The sequence below is a fragment of the Carcharhinus amblyrhynchos genome, chromosome 5 (genome assembly GCF_965287045.1).
Source record: "Carcharhinus amblyrhynchos chromosome 5, sCarAmb.v2.hapA, whole genome shotgun sequence".
NCBI classification, from domain to species: domain Eukaryota; kingdom Metazoa; phylum Chordata; class Chondrichthyes; order Carcharhiniformes; family Carcharhinidae; genus Carcharhinus; species Carcharhinus amblyrhynchos.
In genome coordinates, this window is record NC_137328.1 from 77,012,282 (window position 1) to 77,028,977 (window position 16,696).

Genomic DNA, 16,696 nt, shown 5'->3' on the forward strand with positions numbered 1-16,696 from the left:
CAGTATTATTCAGAAATACTTTGGGAAATGGACAAATGCCAGCAATTATAGATTGGGACACGGTAAAGAGCATGTATCGACATGCTGTATTTGGTTGAAGTCATGAGGTCACATTTTAGCTTCATTTGAAGCAATTTTTAAAAGCGGCGCCTCGGTCTTTTGGCTAAGATGCAAATGAGATCAAGCCTTGGAGGAGGAGCAATGCCTGCTCCAATTAGCTTGGATCATGTAGATCAAGCCCAAGACAGGAGGTGAGAGCCCTGTCTTGTCAGCTTGGATCGGGAATGTTCCAACTTGTTGGGACTCTGAATTGGAATAAAAACAAAACAAAAAAAGCATGGATCAAGATAATGACCCAGTCAGCGCAGGCAGAAATTGTATTCTTCAGCTGGCTTATGTTGCTAACATGGGAATACTTGATATCAACAGTTAATGACGAAGTTGGGAAAGGTTTGTTCTTTTTCTTAACACACAGGTCCATAACTGCATTTAGCATAGCAGTTTGTGCAAAAATATGCTGTAAAAATAATTAAGTGTTCACAACAACTTTTAACTTTTCTTAAACTGAATCTTTGAACCCTCAGCTGTCATTCGGCCAAGGAAAGTGAGTTGTAAGTATAATATCAAAAATCTTCATCTGTTGCCATTATCATTACCGAAGAGGAAGGGAGGAGATTTTGACTTCTAGTGCAAACTTTTCAATAATATTTTGATGTTTTCCTCCCTATTCTTCAGGCCTTCCATCATTCATCAGTTAAGTGAGCAGGGAGGCAACAACATCGTGGGATTTTCATTTCTCTTTAGGAAAAGCACTGTAGTCTGTTTTCACTTAATACTTCTTCCAAACAATCCAGCTGCTGGGGTCGATTTTGACTTTCTGCACTAGTATAAAGCAGGTGATAGTGAGTCAGCAGTCCTGTTTGGAAATGTCCTGTTTTTTTAAAAAGAATTTTGGTTGCATCGTCTGTTTTGCACTATTGTGCAATGTCAAGCTCCACCCCATTAGGATTCTCAGAGCCACCCAACCACAATAACTGTAAAGCATGTTGAGAGTTAACGAGCCCAAACCTGCATTTCTTATTCCTTAAGATATGTTGCCATTTCGTCTTTACCTGCAAGGTCTTCTTGCCTCCTCTTTAAGCTGTTAAAAATTTAGCATTGTTTAAAAAAGTGGCAGTAAAGTTGATTTGAAAAGATGCCAACTAGGTGCTGTGCTAACATCTAAGAAGAATATGGTTTGCAAGTGAGCCACGCTCCTGCCAAAAGACCTTTTTCAGTTTCTCCTGCTAATCTCTAACATCTGTACACTTCTGCACTTCCAACTAAATTCTAGAGCAGCAAGACAGGTCTTATTTCCACTTAATTCATAGAACGATTCTTGAATAATGGCATCAGATAAATTTCTGAAAGAGTTGGCGCAGTTGTAAGTGTGAACAGCTCGGATATACTTTGGTAGTGCCCTGAAATGGTGCTGCAAAAATCAGCTGTGAATGCTGGGGCTATGCACCAAGCCTGTGAAGTCCCAGCTATTGGGAGTGATGCTCACCTGCTGTGGGTTTAAAGTATCAACTATCTCCATCCATTAAAAGAAAACATTGCTGTGTTTATTTAAGAGTTTGCAATGTAGCTTGCTCTTTTATGGAGATAAATCTGTTTCCTGGTTTTTCTTGGACGTTGACCTGAGGAAAACTGCTCATCTGGTTTGATTCTTGGGGGGGTGGGGGGGTTGTGGGTGGTGGATGGATAGTAATTTAGGTATTTGAGCTTTGTATAATGAACCCAAGTTTGTCCTGTACGCACGTCAATAACAGGTTAACTTCACTTTCAGAGGGTGGCTTTGAACGGGACTGCAGCAGGATTTTTAAACCAAAAATGGCAGAGCCATTCAAAAGGCAGCACAGTTTTGATAATACTAACAGCACAGTGCAGGGAAGCAATTGTACCCACTACTGCTTGTGTATTATTCTTAGCATTAAAACTAATGCCTTTTATTTCCTGTGATGAGAGAACTATAAGGTTTCTATCGATACAAAGAATGCAAGCTCCGTTGATGGTTTAGTGAATCAACACACTGCCTTGTGAGACTAAGCTATCCAGATCATGAAAAGCCCAGATTAGTTCCCTGGGTTATGGTGAATTAGCTGAACTCTGAAGGAGCAACAGTACAGATGCTACGGATGCCAAGTGAAATCTCCCGACATTTGAATAGTCTGTCGTCACCTTTCAGGCTCACACCTGAAGAATATGGCTAGGGTACCATTGAGCTGTCGGAACCCATGGAGCTGTGTCTAAGCAAGAGCAGTTTCAGCAGTGCAAAGGAGAAGACTTGGAAAAGAGAAAGTTCTATAATTTGCTATACTTGACTGATCTAATCAAGCACTGAGTTTACAAGGAATTCATTAAGTTGAGGAAGTGTCAGTCAGCAGCAGTCTATGCCATTACTGACCCCAGCACTTTGATCTGCAACCTCCAACCTTGTTTGTAAGTGTCCATTTACCAGCCATGCTCTATGCTACCATTGAGCAAAGTCACTAATCTATTGTAATTAGCTCCGTGCCTTATTTAAGCCCATTCCTACAGTGGTTGAATACACGGAGATATGAACCAGTTCCAAGCAAATACACAACTGAGAGACCCAATTCAGCCTCAAGGAGATTTTAAACTTTATTTGACATTGTTATTGCTAAATTCGGCAAAGCTAATTCAAGATTATTTTGAAATCATTTTTCACATCTTTGAAGGAGTTCTACTTCCCAAAGATTGAAGGTCAAAATGTAATTTGTCATTCTAACTTACCAGTATTGGACTTGGGTGTTGTTTCCTTACACAAGTCGGGGGGGAGGGGGGGGTGGGAATTGTTTTAACATTATTGTCAGTTGTTGTTCTTGGTGACAACAATTCCTGGAACTAACTGCTAGTGTTTATCGGATGCTCTACATTTTAAGAGAAAAGACCACATGAAAACGAAGGCAGCAAGAATGTGCTTAGTTGTATTTTTAAGGTGTGCAGTATTGAGAGCAGCTTCAATCAGCTAGGATGCCAGACAATAGCTTCCTTCTATATGGAGTTGCCATAGTAATGAAAATAAAGTGAAGGATGAGGTAATTTTTTTTAAGGATGAGGTAATTGCTTATCGTGCAGAGGTGGGAAAATGCATAGCTTTCTCTCCATGACTTTTTTAAAAATGGTAAATGATGCTTCCATTCCCCCTCTGTGCCCCACACATTTTTTTTTGTCGTCTCAGTTCTAATCTGATTATTCAGTTTCTGACTTTGGATAAAGTGGGAAATGTGCTCACACAGTGTGCAGTCACCTTTTAGTCCTCTTTGATTAGCCACCCATGTCTTTCTTTTTACTATTTCCTTTTCTTCCAAAAGTATTAAGTGCAATCTCTCGCACCATTCTTTTCCTGGTACATTTTGGGGATTATTGTGGAATAGTTCACACCTTTTCTTTAGGGAGAAGACATTGGCAGAATCATTTTCATGTTGACTTCTAGGAAAGCATTCAGTTGAACTAAATTCTGCCGTCGCCCTTTCACTTCAAGATTAACTTTTTTTCTGTTGATTTTTAAGGGGGCATTGTGAAGGATAGACATTAGCAGACATTTGTGATGCTCCCTTTTGTGTGGCTTATACAGTCACCAAGATCACTTTTTCCACCAGCTTTGCTACGCCAGAAGTTAAAAGCCCCTCCTGTTAAAGGATGAAAGCTGGAGGCTAATCTGCTTCCATCTGGAAAATCAGAGAGCCAGGGGTTGCAGTCACGAGGTCATATCCCTTATGTAAACTGTCAGATTCTTTTTACATTAAAAACATATCACATAAATACCCACTGAAGACCTGTCAGAGACACTCCTATGAATGCAAAGCCAAGTTTTCTTCAAAATTATGGCATCTATTATAGGGGGAAAATGAGTTTCTTGCCTGTCTGCATAGAAGCGATTATTCTTTTGGGAGTCAGCAGGAAGAGAGAAAGTAAAAGTTGCTGTAACAAAACCCTGTGACCACTGGCAAGAGATGTCCAAACATGAACTCGCATTGCACTTTTACCATTATATTTCTCCATTTGGTTCCTAAACGGTTCATTTTCCTTTGCTCTTTGAAGTCATTAGGCGGGATGAAAATAGAGGAATGGAATCCCTGGGGATGCTGTTTCTATATGAATCAGCGTGCTCTCCAGTGTGACTGAAATCGGGGTATTTGCTCAGGAAGCTGTGGATGCCAGCTGGGCATTGGAAAGGCAAGGATTCTTTCCTAAATGTGGCAGACACTGTTGGGGTCTGAACTTAAAGTGTGCTTTAGATTGAACAGTTTGCCGTGAGAGGGGATGCCTGAACTGAAATAACTTGCGTGCCTTATTTCTAAGATGCCTGTAGTTGATAATGGTGGGAATGTGTTTGGAGTGGTGGCTGTTGTCCCATGACATGGAGATTGCCTATAAATTCTCTCTCACTCGAGTGCAACAGCAGCGAGGGAAATTGACTGATTCCCTTTCACAATCTTATACATGTGTGTGTACCTGCTGAATAGAGAGTAGAAGAAAGGGTAGGGAAAAGATTAATTAATTTCTTGTGTCATTCATTGCATTTAGTCTCCTCCATGGGTACCTCTGCCTAGTGGTGTAAATGTATTACTCCTGTGCATGGCTTGCTCAGATTATATGGGTTAACATGGAAGAAATTGAAACTGTTTCTCTTGTGAGCTCAGTGCAATATTGCAAGTGCCTTTTGATTAGTGTTTGTGTCTATGTTTGTCATATGTTAAGTACTTTTTGGGTCTTTCATCAGTGTGAACTTGAGCATCTGATTAAAGTCTCAATGTGCTTACCAGTTTAAATAGAAGTTATTTTATTACGGCCTTCCCGTTTCTCATTTAAACTGGGTATTCACATGAAATGTATGCATGTCATTTGACTCACTGGGTTTTCACCTTTTATTCCCAGAGAGTGGATTTGTGTCAGAGAATGTCAATAGATGTAAAAGGCTTAAGAAAATATCTAGAATGCTACAGTTTTGTTTCCTGTCAAAGGAGTTGCAACCATGAAGAAAGCATTTGCCAATCATATTTATGGAGACAGCATTCCTTGAATTACTTGATCTCATTCATCTATGTGAGAAGAACAGTATGTACTGTAAACTTCTCATAACCTGCTCTCACGTGTTTCCTGTTGGCTTGATGAATACGCTATCTAAGGTTGTGATTTTAAAATGTTGCTTCCAGGTAGAGCATTCAGGTGTGCTGATTAACCCCAATGTCCAATAATCGGGTAAATATTGCAAAAAGGTATTGCCAGCAGAAAGACGTGACCTCAAGGGGATGAGCTACATGAGATTCAAGCTTATGATTACCTAGTTTGTTAACAGATCCTTTCCTGTGATATTGGACCTAAGGAGTACATAATATGCAAATACAGGCTTGGATTTTTGTAGTGAGTTTGAGCACTATCTTCAGTACAGGCTCAGCTAATTGAATCAAACTCTGACTCCTAAATGAAAGGCGTGTGAGTAGTCTCAATCCAGTTCTGACTATGCAAAGCTGATATTAATGATTACTATTAGCATTAATTTGGCAATACTTAGCACTACATTGACAATCTACCTGTAAGAGGCTTACAGACTTAAGTGGTTTAAAAATGGAATTGCTGGATTGGTGGAGCAGTGTTTTTCCTTTTCTTAAATTGAGGTATAGGTTTTCTATTGCAGGGAGAACAGAACAAGAAACATTTATGGTGCACCTGTTTATCATGTTAATTCCTCACTCAAGAAGATTTGAAGTTGAACTTTGGTCTTAAAATGTCAAAGCTATTCGGTTTACCAGCTCTTCCATAGAATCCTAACAGTGCAGAAGAATGCCATTGAATCTGCAGCGACTCTCTGAAAGAGCATCTTACTCAGGCCCACCCCTTTCCCCCGCCCTGTGCCCATAACCTCACGCATTTAGCATGGCTAACACATCTGTGGACTGTGGGAAGAAACCAGAGCACCTGGAGGGAAACCCATGCAGACACAGGGAGAACATGCAAACTCCACATGGGCAATCACCCAAGGGGAAATCGAACCTGGATCCCTGGCTCGGAGAGGCAGCAGTGCTAACTGTTGTGCCACCATGCTGCCCAATCAATGATTGTTATCAAAGCCAGTATTGCTGGGACTGGTTTTATATTCCACATTTATTAATTGATTCAAATTTCACCAGCTGCCTGGACCTCTGGATTAGTGATAGTGACATTATCATTACATCACCATCTGTTCATGTTATTCGACTCCCATCTTAAAATTAGCTTCAAAGTGTGATGGACCATGTGTTTTTGGGAAAAAACCTAAGCTGGGACTGGGTCCCTTTTAAGAACTGTGTTTCTCTGGGAGATCATTTCTGGTAATGCAGTTTCATCCAGTAACTGATCGTGAGACCAAGTTGTCTGGATGACAAACAATAGGAAAAGTGTAAAAAGGAGTAAATTATAAGGGGGGGTAGTTCTATTTCAAACAAGTTCTTTGAGCTTAGAGCAAATTAGCTGTAGAACAGGGAAAATAGCCAGCAGAATTGAGTTGAAATTCCGGATGCTGGCTAAAAGAGTTTAGAACTCTTAAGTGAAGGACTTCGCTAACAGTGAGTTGGATATCTGTGGTAGCCAAGTTGAGGAGAGAGATATTTAGATGCAAAACTACAGAATATAAGAATATCAGAACTAGGAGAGTTCTAACCCAAGGTGACTCCACTTAAGATATCAGCAGCGCCTATATGCAACTGAGATCAATTTTTGGAGGAGATTTGAAAAGAAAACCTTGCCAGAAGTCAGCATTTGGCCCAAGACATCTCAGCGCTTGTACAAATCTTCAAAGCAGTACTCGTACCAACTGGCAAATCCTCCAATTTTTGATTGTCTGACTTGAGTTTTGAGTGTTTAAGTCTAATGTGTATAGAAATAAATGAGTCAAGTCTGGTTGAGGTAATTAACAGTTCATGGCACTTTTAATGTCTTTAACATCGACTAATTAGGACAGTTATAGCTAATACAATACATGTTTTCTTGTATAGTAAATGCTTGATTTTTTTGGATTTCCAAAAAAAAATTCTCACACCAGCGGAATTCTCCAATCCTGCAGCAATGAATGAAGATTTGGCTGAGCACCAAATTCTTCATCCTCACTTGTGATGGTAATGGAGTGTGAACGGAGGATTTCAGCCCTGGTCTCTGTGCTTTTATGTATCTTTTATTCTGTAAAGTTACCATAGACAAGAAAGTTTGCATTGCTTCTGAAGATACAGGTTCACTTGTAAGCTGCAATCCTAACTTCAAGTCTGTGGTGATGCACTCAATGGAGGATAGATTTGAAGTCAGTAAAGAGCAGAACCAGAAAGGTCTCTTAAAACTGCAAGTGTCTTGTGTCAGATGTAAGTGAACTATGATCTTCTCTAAACAGAATGTATATTTGAAGAGTTGAAACTATAATGTGTGTGCGACCTCTGCTTCATAACTGCTGCTACTGAAAAGCTTGTGGCACACTTGCTGCAGGAGTACAGGAACTTTGAGATGTGGTTTCAAAATAGATTGCAATAAACTCCATGATCTTACCACTTGGTACTCTCCCCAGTGCTGCAACCATGACTCAGTGTTAATGTACATTCTTGATATGACAAATGCCATCTTTTGAACCTGGGATCTTTGAGTGATTCAGTTGTTTTACCCAGCATGAGGTGTGACATTTCGCCCTTTAGTTATAGCCAGATAGACTTGAATCATTCTGTTTACAGATTTCTCCATTTTGAAAGCCTTCTGTTGTTTACACCAAAACTCTGTGGCATCCCAGCAGATTTCAGCAGGGTATTTAGGCAGCAAACATTTCACAGCAAGAGTTTCAATATCAGTATTCAAAACATGGAATGAAATGCAAGTAGCACCTGCCTTGAACTTGGGTCACTTCTCAGGAGGCAATATTGTTCGAAGATTTGGAGAACGGCTGTACTGTGGCTTGGAAGAAGTGTTGGGTGGAATTCTCCCATATTCAGGCTAAGTGCCCAGACCATTGGGAAAATGAATGCTTTGTACTGGTCGTGTTGGTCAGGTGGGAGGTCACCCACCTGAAGAAAGATGCAAGTGAATCCATTGCAGAAAGCCCGCTGTTCAGAGATTGTAACACCATTTTGAAAGGGCACCCTGATCTCTGCGTGAAGCAATGGGCCCCATTCCCCAAAAATGAAATGATTGCCTGCCTCCTCCACCCCCCCCCCCCCCCCCCCCAACCCCACCCCAAGCCCCCACCAACCAGGAGAGCACCACTAGCTTCTCACCGCTCCTACCTAGTCCATTCCCACTCAGATCCCCATTCATCCCCATCTTTATGACACATACCTTGGCTGTGCCAGTGGTGCATACCCCCCCCCCCCAAGCAATGATGCCAACCAGGCCCTGGCAAGTCCTTAGACTTGACTTGCCTGTTCAAACTCCCATCAGTATGGTGGGACTGCCAGTGGTTCCTGCAGTGGACATCTCTCCCAGTGCTAGAGTGGTATGAAGAATCAGTCATTGTGCACTTGCAGATGGATGCTCTATCTGTGTCTTAATTAGGAGGCACAGAAGATTATGATAATTACCCACAAGGCATTGCAGTTTGCACATACTAATTGACTCTTTGACGTGCCAGGCCATTGTTGCATTCCGTCGGCAGTGTATGTAAAGGCAATGATGCGAGCCACCTGCTTTTCTAAGTGTATTAAAACATGCTGTTGCTTATGAAATTATTGTTGTTTGACATTTAAAATGGAGCATTAATCACAGTTAATTATGTGACATAGCACAATACATGCCAGAGGCCAGTTGCAGAACTAGCTACCTTGGGTGATTTAAAAGGCGAAAGGAAGTGCCTTAGAGTGGATATTTTGACTGGTGAGCGCTGTTTGTGCACAACAGTTATCTAAAATGGAACACGTTGAGAATTAATCCTGGGAAGCACAGCCTCTGTCCTGCAAGCTGAATGAGTGGCTGCTCTGGAAGAAAAAGACAACATTACAAGTTGGGAAAGGTATTTATTTATTTTGTAAAGTAAGGAGTGCAGATATTTTTAGAACAAGAGGATGAGGGGCAGGTTTTAGCTTTAATTTCAATTTGGAGATTGAACACGGTCTCCCTCAAGAGATAAAATGAGATCCCTTGCACCCACCCACTGGTAAAATAAGCCTCTGTGCAGCTGAGAGTCTAGCCTACATTTGTCGGGCTCTAGAGACCACATAAGGCTCATTTTTTTTTAAGTCTCAGCAGTCTACTTGCTGAACCACATTAGGCCCTTTTAAGTGATTTTTTGAGAGAGGGAGGAAAGAGTGGCTGGCTTGTGCTGATTAGTTTTGCATATAAAGGGCAGGCAGATGGTGGAGGAAGCAAAATATTACTGCAGCACGTCTGAGTCTATATAATGTTTACTTGCATCTGCATACACTATAGGAAGGTGCCACTTATTTTAATTTTGCAGCTGTTGCCTCTTTCTGATTCCAGTCCTCCTGCTTTTAGACAGGTAGAATTTGATTGTCAGGAAAAAGGTTCCACTTTGTGTTGCTGGGAAGTATTAACAAGCCAGTAGCTGCCATTATCATTGCTTTTGCAAAAGTATGAAGAGTTCTGATTTAAATTGCTTGTACATTGACTAAAAGCCAGTTCATTTTCATTGTGCTCAAAAAGTAGACAAATGAATAGCGCAAATTAATCAAATTTGAGGCAAGAATAGAAGCTTCTCAGCGGCTAAATGCTTGTGAAAGCAGTTGTTAAAACGAGGGTGAGGACCCGTCAAATACACATAAAAAATGGTTTGTTTATTAAGTCTGTGGGATTGTGTTGCTTGACCAAGTCTGTGTGCCACCATTGAAAGGAAACAAGGCAGTAGGCTGCTTCTGGAGACATTTCCCCCACCCCGTTTAATGCTGCTGGGACTGTGAACGAACTTCTTGCTGTGTTGGGGGTCAGAGGTTGAAGTGCAGTGCCAGCTGACAAGTTTGCTTTGTAATGATGGCAGTGTCCTATTCAAGGTTCGGGGGTGGAGTGGGGGGAGGGATATATTTCCACCAGCGGATGCTGTGAGACCAGTGATGGTTTTTGTGACAATGAGGTCTTGCACCGAAAGTCGGAGGATATTATCTAAAAATATTTCACTTTTTACCATTTCCCATCTCCATTTGCAATTGATGTAAGCAAGAACACTTGAATAATGAAGATTTTGCACTGATCATTGAAACATATTTTATTTACGTACTGTTGGAATTCTATGGTCCAACCACTCTCAATTTTGCAGAAGCGCACAAAAGGAAACAAAGAAAAATGTAAAACGCACGTTAAATCAATTAAACAAGTGGATAAATGTTGGTGGAAAAAGTACTTATGATGTACCTGAAATTTTTAGATGTGTGAAAAATGGTTATTTTGGTTTTTGCTGTGCTATATACTGTTTTTATGACAATTCTGTTTATCCACTGTCGTCTTTACTGTAGTAATCTGTCAGAGATATGGCTTCATAGGATATAAATGTTCTGGAATTATCATCTGTCACATCTTTGCGCAATGATGAGTTGACAAAATGATGGCAGGCATATAATACGTCCCAAAATTTCATAGAAAGAATAAAATAATGCCTCAGTGTTATGTAACCTCAAAGCCTTGCTTCATTGGAGACCATTATAACTTTTCAGAAAAACCTCAAAATGCGTCAAGCATTTAGTGAGTATTGGTACGTAGCAAGCGTTACATCCAACTAGATTGTGCAAACAGCAATAAGTTGAGTGACTAGTTAACTTGTTTTGATAGTATAAGTTGAGGGAGAACTATCAACTTAAGTTGTCTTGGTGGTGTATTTATGATATTTGGTTTGATATCTTTTGAGGGTGTGTTGTATTCCTATTGCTCATTTGGATAGATCGGCCTGAAATAAGCGTCCACTTCTTTTGGCATGTTGTGATTTGTCTTCCCTTGTGCAGAAACCCTAGTAAACCAGTGCACAAATGGTAGTCAAGTGGATAGTGGAGTATGTTTTTGTTTCTGCCAAAGATTGTACCTCGGTTTCATTTATTTCAGAAACTCAGAATGGCAAAATCTTATCTGCCATCTCATGCGTGAAATTACTTCTTTTAGTGTGCACTGAGCTTTAGTTTTCCACCTAAACAAAAAAATTATGCAAACCACCACAAAGCTAAGAGTAGGTCGTGAAACGTAAATTCTTCAATTATTCATTACAGAGCTGCAGTCACAAGCAAGCATTCTGCCCATACTGTGACTGCTCTGTGGCCTGCATGCAAGTGTTTCTCTTGAGGCAGCTACCTGGAATAACTTGCATGCTTTGCTAAGCTTTATTATCTTGATCTGACAGCTGCATTTGACAAACTTTTAAGCACCAAAGTGTTTAAAGCTGACCAGAACACGTGGCCTTTGGCTATTTTTATATTCTTCTATCCGTAGTGGGGAGAGCAGATCTCAAGTGGAGGATGTTGATTGATGCTTGCCCCATTTTTTTCTTTTGCATTGTGCCTACTCGAGTACCAGGAGAAGGAGGCCTGAGCTTTATTTTACCTCTTCATTTTGATTCCAGGAACTGTCATCGTTCAGATACCAGGAGCTTTGAGGATTTACATATTTTGCCTCTTTTTTTATATACTGTCAGGCCTCTCTCCTCCACCCCTCCCCACCACCACCACCACTACTCATTGTAAGGAGTGTTATGTTCTTGTTGTATATTAGGATACACTTGCCTGAAATGCAAATGCCACTCTCTTGTGATTGGTCTTCCCTGGTGCAAGATCCCAGGGTGAGTAGAAAGAAGATAATCAAACATTATATTAAAGAATATTATGCAGTGTTATCATCCAGCAATCATGGATCTTAGAATCATATCAAACACTGAAGATGTACTGAAGAAACATCAGGAAAGTAAACTTAAATGGAGAGCTAAAGTAGTTGAGCAGAAAAAAGTCAAAGCTATGGATTTCATAACAAGAAGAGTGTGATAGCAATCCAGCCAGAGGAAAGAAGTGTAGAAATTCAAGAATAGGGAATGCTAAGAGAGGGGGCTAGAAACTGAGAGGCAGTTCAAGGAAGATTTCTTCTCTTTTGTGAACACTGGCGTATGATTTCAGTATATTGCACATACTGTGTGCTGACATGGCAGCATGCTCCTCTCATTATAAATCACTATATCCTCAAAGCTGGGATTAAAATGGGTGCGAATAAAGTTTATTGATTAGTCTCATAAGTAGACTTGCATTAACACTGCAATGAAGTTACTGTGAAAATTCTCTAGCTGTCACTCTCCACCTGTTCAGGCATACAGGAGAATTTAGCATGGCCAGTGCACCTAATCTGCATGTCTTTTGCACTCTGACAGGAAACTGGAGCACTCAGGGTAAACCCATGCAGACACAGGGAGAAGGTGCAGTCTGCACACAGGCAGTGATTCAAGCTGGGTCCCTGGTGCTATGAAGCAGCAGTGCTAACCATTGTGCCACCATGCATTATGCAGTTGTGCTTTATCAGAATGCCCCTAATTTTGTTTTGTCTTCGTTGACCAAACAAGGTGATCTCCTGAGAGTAGCAAAAGGTTATTTGATATGCTCCAGTCTTTTAGGTGCCTACTTTAATTTTAGTTTCTCATGCTGACAGCTGTGATCAGAAGCTTTTGTAAGATAATTGATGGTGACACAGTTAGTGTTGGAGGGTCCAGAAGTTGCCACAGCAGAATGGGAGCATATCAGACTTGGTTATGTCCAACCAGAAATAAATAGTTGAGGCATCAGTTTTACTGGTGGTGACTGCTCTGCTCACGACTTTCTTTCTTTCCCACATCTATCTACTTCTCGACTCCAGCTGTGATTGTCTTGTGTATTGCAATCAGCAAGATCCATTGTAGGATATTTAGTCCCAAAACTTTGTACTATTTTAGTAAGTGATTGGTAGTGAGTTATTGAGTTAACTAATTGTGCACCGAATGAAACGAGAATCTTGAAATGATACTCAAGTATTAGATTATCAATTGCGCATTGGTATTATTTTCCTAATTTCCCTAAAAAAAAATTTTCACCATGTCCAACTGTTCATGACAGGGTAGAGTGCATCCATTTGTAATTCCTTGAAATTGTGCTTACAAGTGTTCCTGTGAATGATATATTTCTTAAAAACAAAATGCAGCATGACACTATATATTGGTGCATGTACTTTTGTACAAATGAATTTTTTGCCACTTAGGATTAACCCAAATGCTGCCAAAAGATAGTTGACTATGAACAGGTACTGCTGGAATCTGAAAGGTTGTGGAAGATCAACATTTATGAAATCAGGGCTAAATGTTGCACAGATATTGCATGGATAGGACTAAATGTACACGTGTGGGAAGAGAGATGGTGTGCAGTACATTTTGGGTGGTGCATTATTATCTCCACATTACTATGAGTAACATCGTGGAAGATGAGGGAGTGTAATATGTTTTGCCCCTGGGGTTTATACACTTGCATTCCTAAACTGTGCAATAACCTTGTAACAGTATCCCTATTGAAAAGAAATACTAAAAACTAAGGCTGGAATTTTCCGGCCATTCACGCCAGTGAGATTCTCTGGTCCCGCTTCAGTGAACTGAGGTTTGGCCGAGTGCCAAATTCTCCGCCTTTGCTGGAGGCAGTGGGGTGTGAATGGCCGGAGAATTCTGAGCTAAGTCTTATTCAGGTTATTATTGCTGCTTTCTTTGTCCCCAAACCCAGATATTAATTCACAGTACCAAAATAATAATGCTATAAAATTCACCTTTTTCTGGTAACTTTTTGAAATTTTCTTCTGTCCTGTCTGTCCCTGTTGAGACAGCAACAGAGCAAGTTTGTAGTTTCCTCACAATATGCCTTCATATCTGTTCTGGGTTGAGTGTGTTGAATGAGGATTTTACCTTGGTGGCATCAGAAATGAAGCAAGTTCTGCCTTCTCTCAACAAGTTTATAGTTTTGTGTTTTCCAACAGGGTGCTGAGATACTGAGCAGGAGGGGATACCCCACTGAACTCACTGAGATCAGTTAGTTCCTTGCCGACTGGGAATTAAATTCACTACCAATATAGGCAGTACCATAATATGCATTACACTAGTATGTGAGCCACCTGGGTTCCTCGTTTGAGCTCTACCATGTTTGCTAATGAGTCTGGTAGAAAAGTGCTTCTACTTTCAATGCCTAAGGGCACAGCTTGGAAAAGCATAATGAATTTTAAATGCCATAGCTTTAGTGGTTTCTGGTCCTGTCACTGGCACCGCTTAATGATTGCTGGTGAAACACTAACTGCTTAAGGTTGCATATGTTAAATAAATAGCCAGTTCAAGTTACCCTCACCACCTCAGATTTATCACCTGATACTCGAGTCTGGGCCACACAGAGCTCAAAAGGGTTAGTGGAATTCCTCACATTCTACTATTGAAGAGGTTGTTGAAATCAATTCAGATGCTGATAACCTACAGACTTGTTTTTGTTAGATTTACTTTTTGGTGTTTCTTCTTTTCACAGTTAAGTAAGATTACAGTATTTGGCCAAGGGATGTTATGTTTGATAGACTAACATTTGTAACATTTTTTAAGAGGAGGATGACTTACTTTTGCATGATCTTAGGTAGACAGCATTGAGTTTGAGTCACTAAAAGATTCTGAATTCGGACTTGTAGAGTTTTGTTGCGAGTTAGGGTCACGAGCAGTATCTCATTTGAAGGCAGTCTCACAGAAACTGTTGGATGGTATAGGTTGTAATCTTCTATCTGCTATTGAAATTAGCAAGTGGAAGTTAAACAGTTCCTAGAGGGAGAGGAAGTTAATTTTATCGGATCAATCAGCCTGAACAATGTATGGGCACTTTCTAGGGCCTTACCATAGACTGGCATCGATGGAGCCTGGTATTCACTCAGTTTCTAAATGGTTACAGCACAGAAGGAAGCTATTTGGCTTGCTAGGTCCATACTGGCTCTCTGCGAGACTGGTTAAATTCATCCCACCCTGGAACCTATCCCTGTAACTCTGCAGTTATAGTTTCTTCAAGTGCTTACCCAACTCTTCTGAAAACCAGGACTAAATCTGCCTCCTCTATCCTTTCAGGTAGTGCGTTCAAGATCCTAACTACTTGTTGTGTTTAAAGAAGGATTTTCTTTTTAAATTCATGATTCTCTGGTGTCATTTGTTGTCTTATTTTGGCTAAGAGTTTTTTCGTGTTATTGAACAAATATCTTTATTGATTGTGGCTCATTGATTTTTATTTGCTTAAGTAAAGTTTATTTGTTAGTTACAAGTAAGGCTTGTGTTAACATTGCAATGAAATTACTGTGAAATTCCCCTAGTCATCACACTCCAGTGCCTGTTCGGGTCAATGCACCTAACCAGCGCATCTTTCAGACTGAGGGGAAACCAGAGTTCTCAGAGGAAACCCAAGCACACACTGGGAGAATGTGCAAACTCCACACAGACAGTGACCCAAGCAGGGAATCGAACCTGAGTTCCTGGCACAGTGAGTCAGCAGTGCTAACCACTGTGCCACCGTGCTACCCACTTGAACCTCATCGCTAGATTCCTATTCCAAGTGAAATTGAGCAGAGATCATTCAGCCCATTTATCCCACGTTTGCATTTTGGGCATACAAATAAAACTCAGTTCAGACCACTTCCACATTATCTGCCTTGGATTTATCCATTTTTTCATTGGTTGAGAAGCAATGCATTTTTTTTAATGCTTTAGTTTAGCTACATTAATTGTTATGGGTGTGATTCTCTGGGCCTGGGGAAGGGCCATAGTGTGCTTAGTGTTGGGGAGATTCTCCTTGCTCACACAACCTGATGTATCAGATTCATGCCCAGCGAGGGCATGAAGCAGATTAGCGTATTTGAATCCTCACTTAAATATTCTCAGTTGGTTTTAAGTCAGATTCTTCCTGTTCCCAGGATTCTCTGACCCTCAAGGACAGTAGGAACCTGGTGTGAATCACGACTAGCTTTCAAAAATGGAAACCAGTTGAGGTGGCCATGTCAGGGAGCTCAGAAGCCACTAATGCCCCATGGGTAGTTAGGGAAATGGCTGGGTAGAACTCTAGCACTGCTCCTGGAACCCTAGCAATGCCAGCCAGATTGGCACTTCCAGGTTGGCATTGCTAGGTTGCCTGGGTGGCACTGGCAAGGTGTGGGGCCTGGAGGGGGCATGGGGGATGGGGATGGGGGCCTTGCTCTTGCCTCGATGTTAGAAGAAGGGAATGTGTGTGACAGGTGGGGGACGGACAGAAGAGGGTGGAGTGGTTGGTGTCTGACCCCAGACAATTAGTGATGTGGGGGAAGGGGTGGAGAATGTACTTCTAGGGTGTACTTCTAATGTTCCCATGTCTGTGGAGAGGTTGTGCTGTCAATGGGGGCGGGTAGTGGGTCCTTCAACATAACTTTGAGATCAAGGCGCCCACTCTGAGGAACTGGGCTTGCTGGCGTCTTTGGGTATCCGTTTCCAAAAATATTATAAAATGCAAGTGTTCAGTGTGAATCACCCCAGGCTCAATAGCAGTTTGTCAATTCTGAACAACTCTTACATGCTGTGTGTCTGACCACACTCTGGGGAGAACTCCTGCCCTACCAGCACATCCCTTATGTACCCGTGTCATTGCAGTGTGTACATGACCACCAGATCTACACAATTAGCTTGATTTTAAAGATTTTGGCTGAAATTTTCAAA

General features: G+C 41.0%; 1 protein-coding gene across 3 annotated transcripts in view; it reads left to right on the plus strand.

Moving 5' to 3' along the window:
- Positions 1–16,696, plus strand: part of efna5b (ephrin-A5b) — a 204,586-nt gene that overhangs the window by 45,362 nt on the left and 142,528 nt on the right. The window lies entirely within an intron of this gene.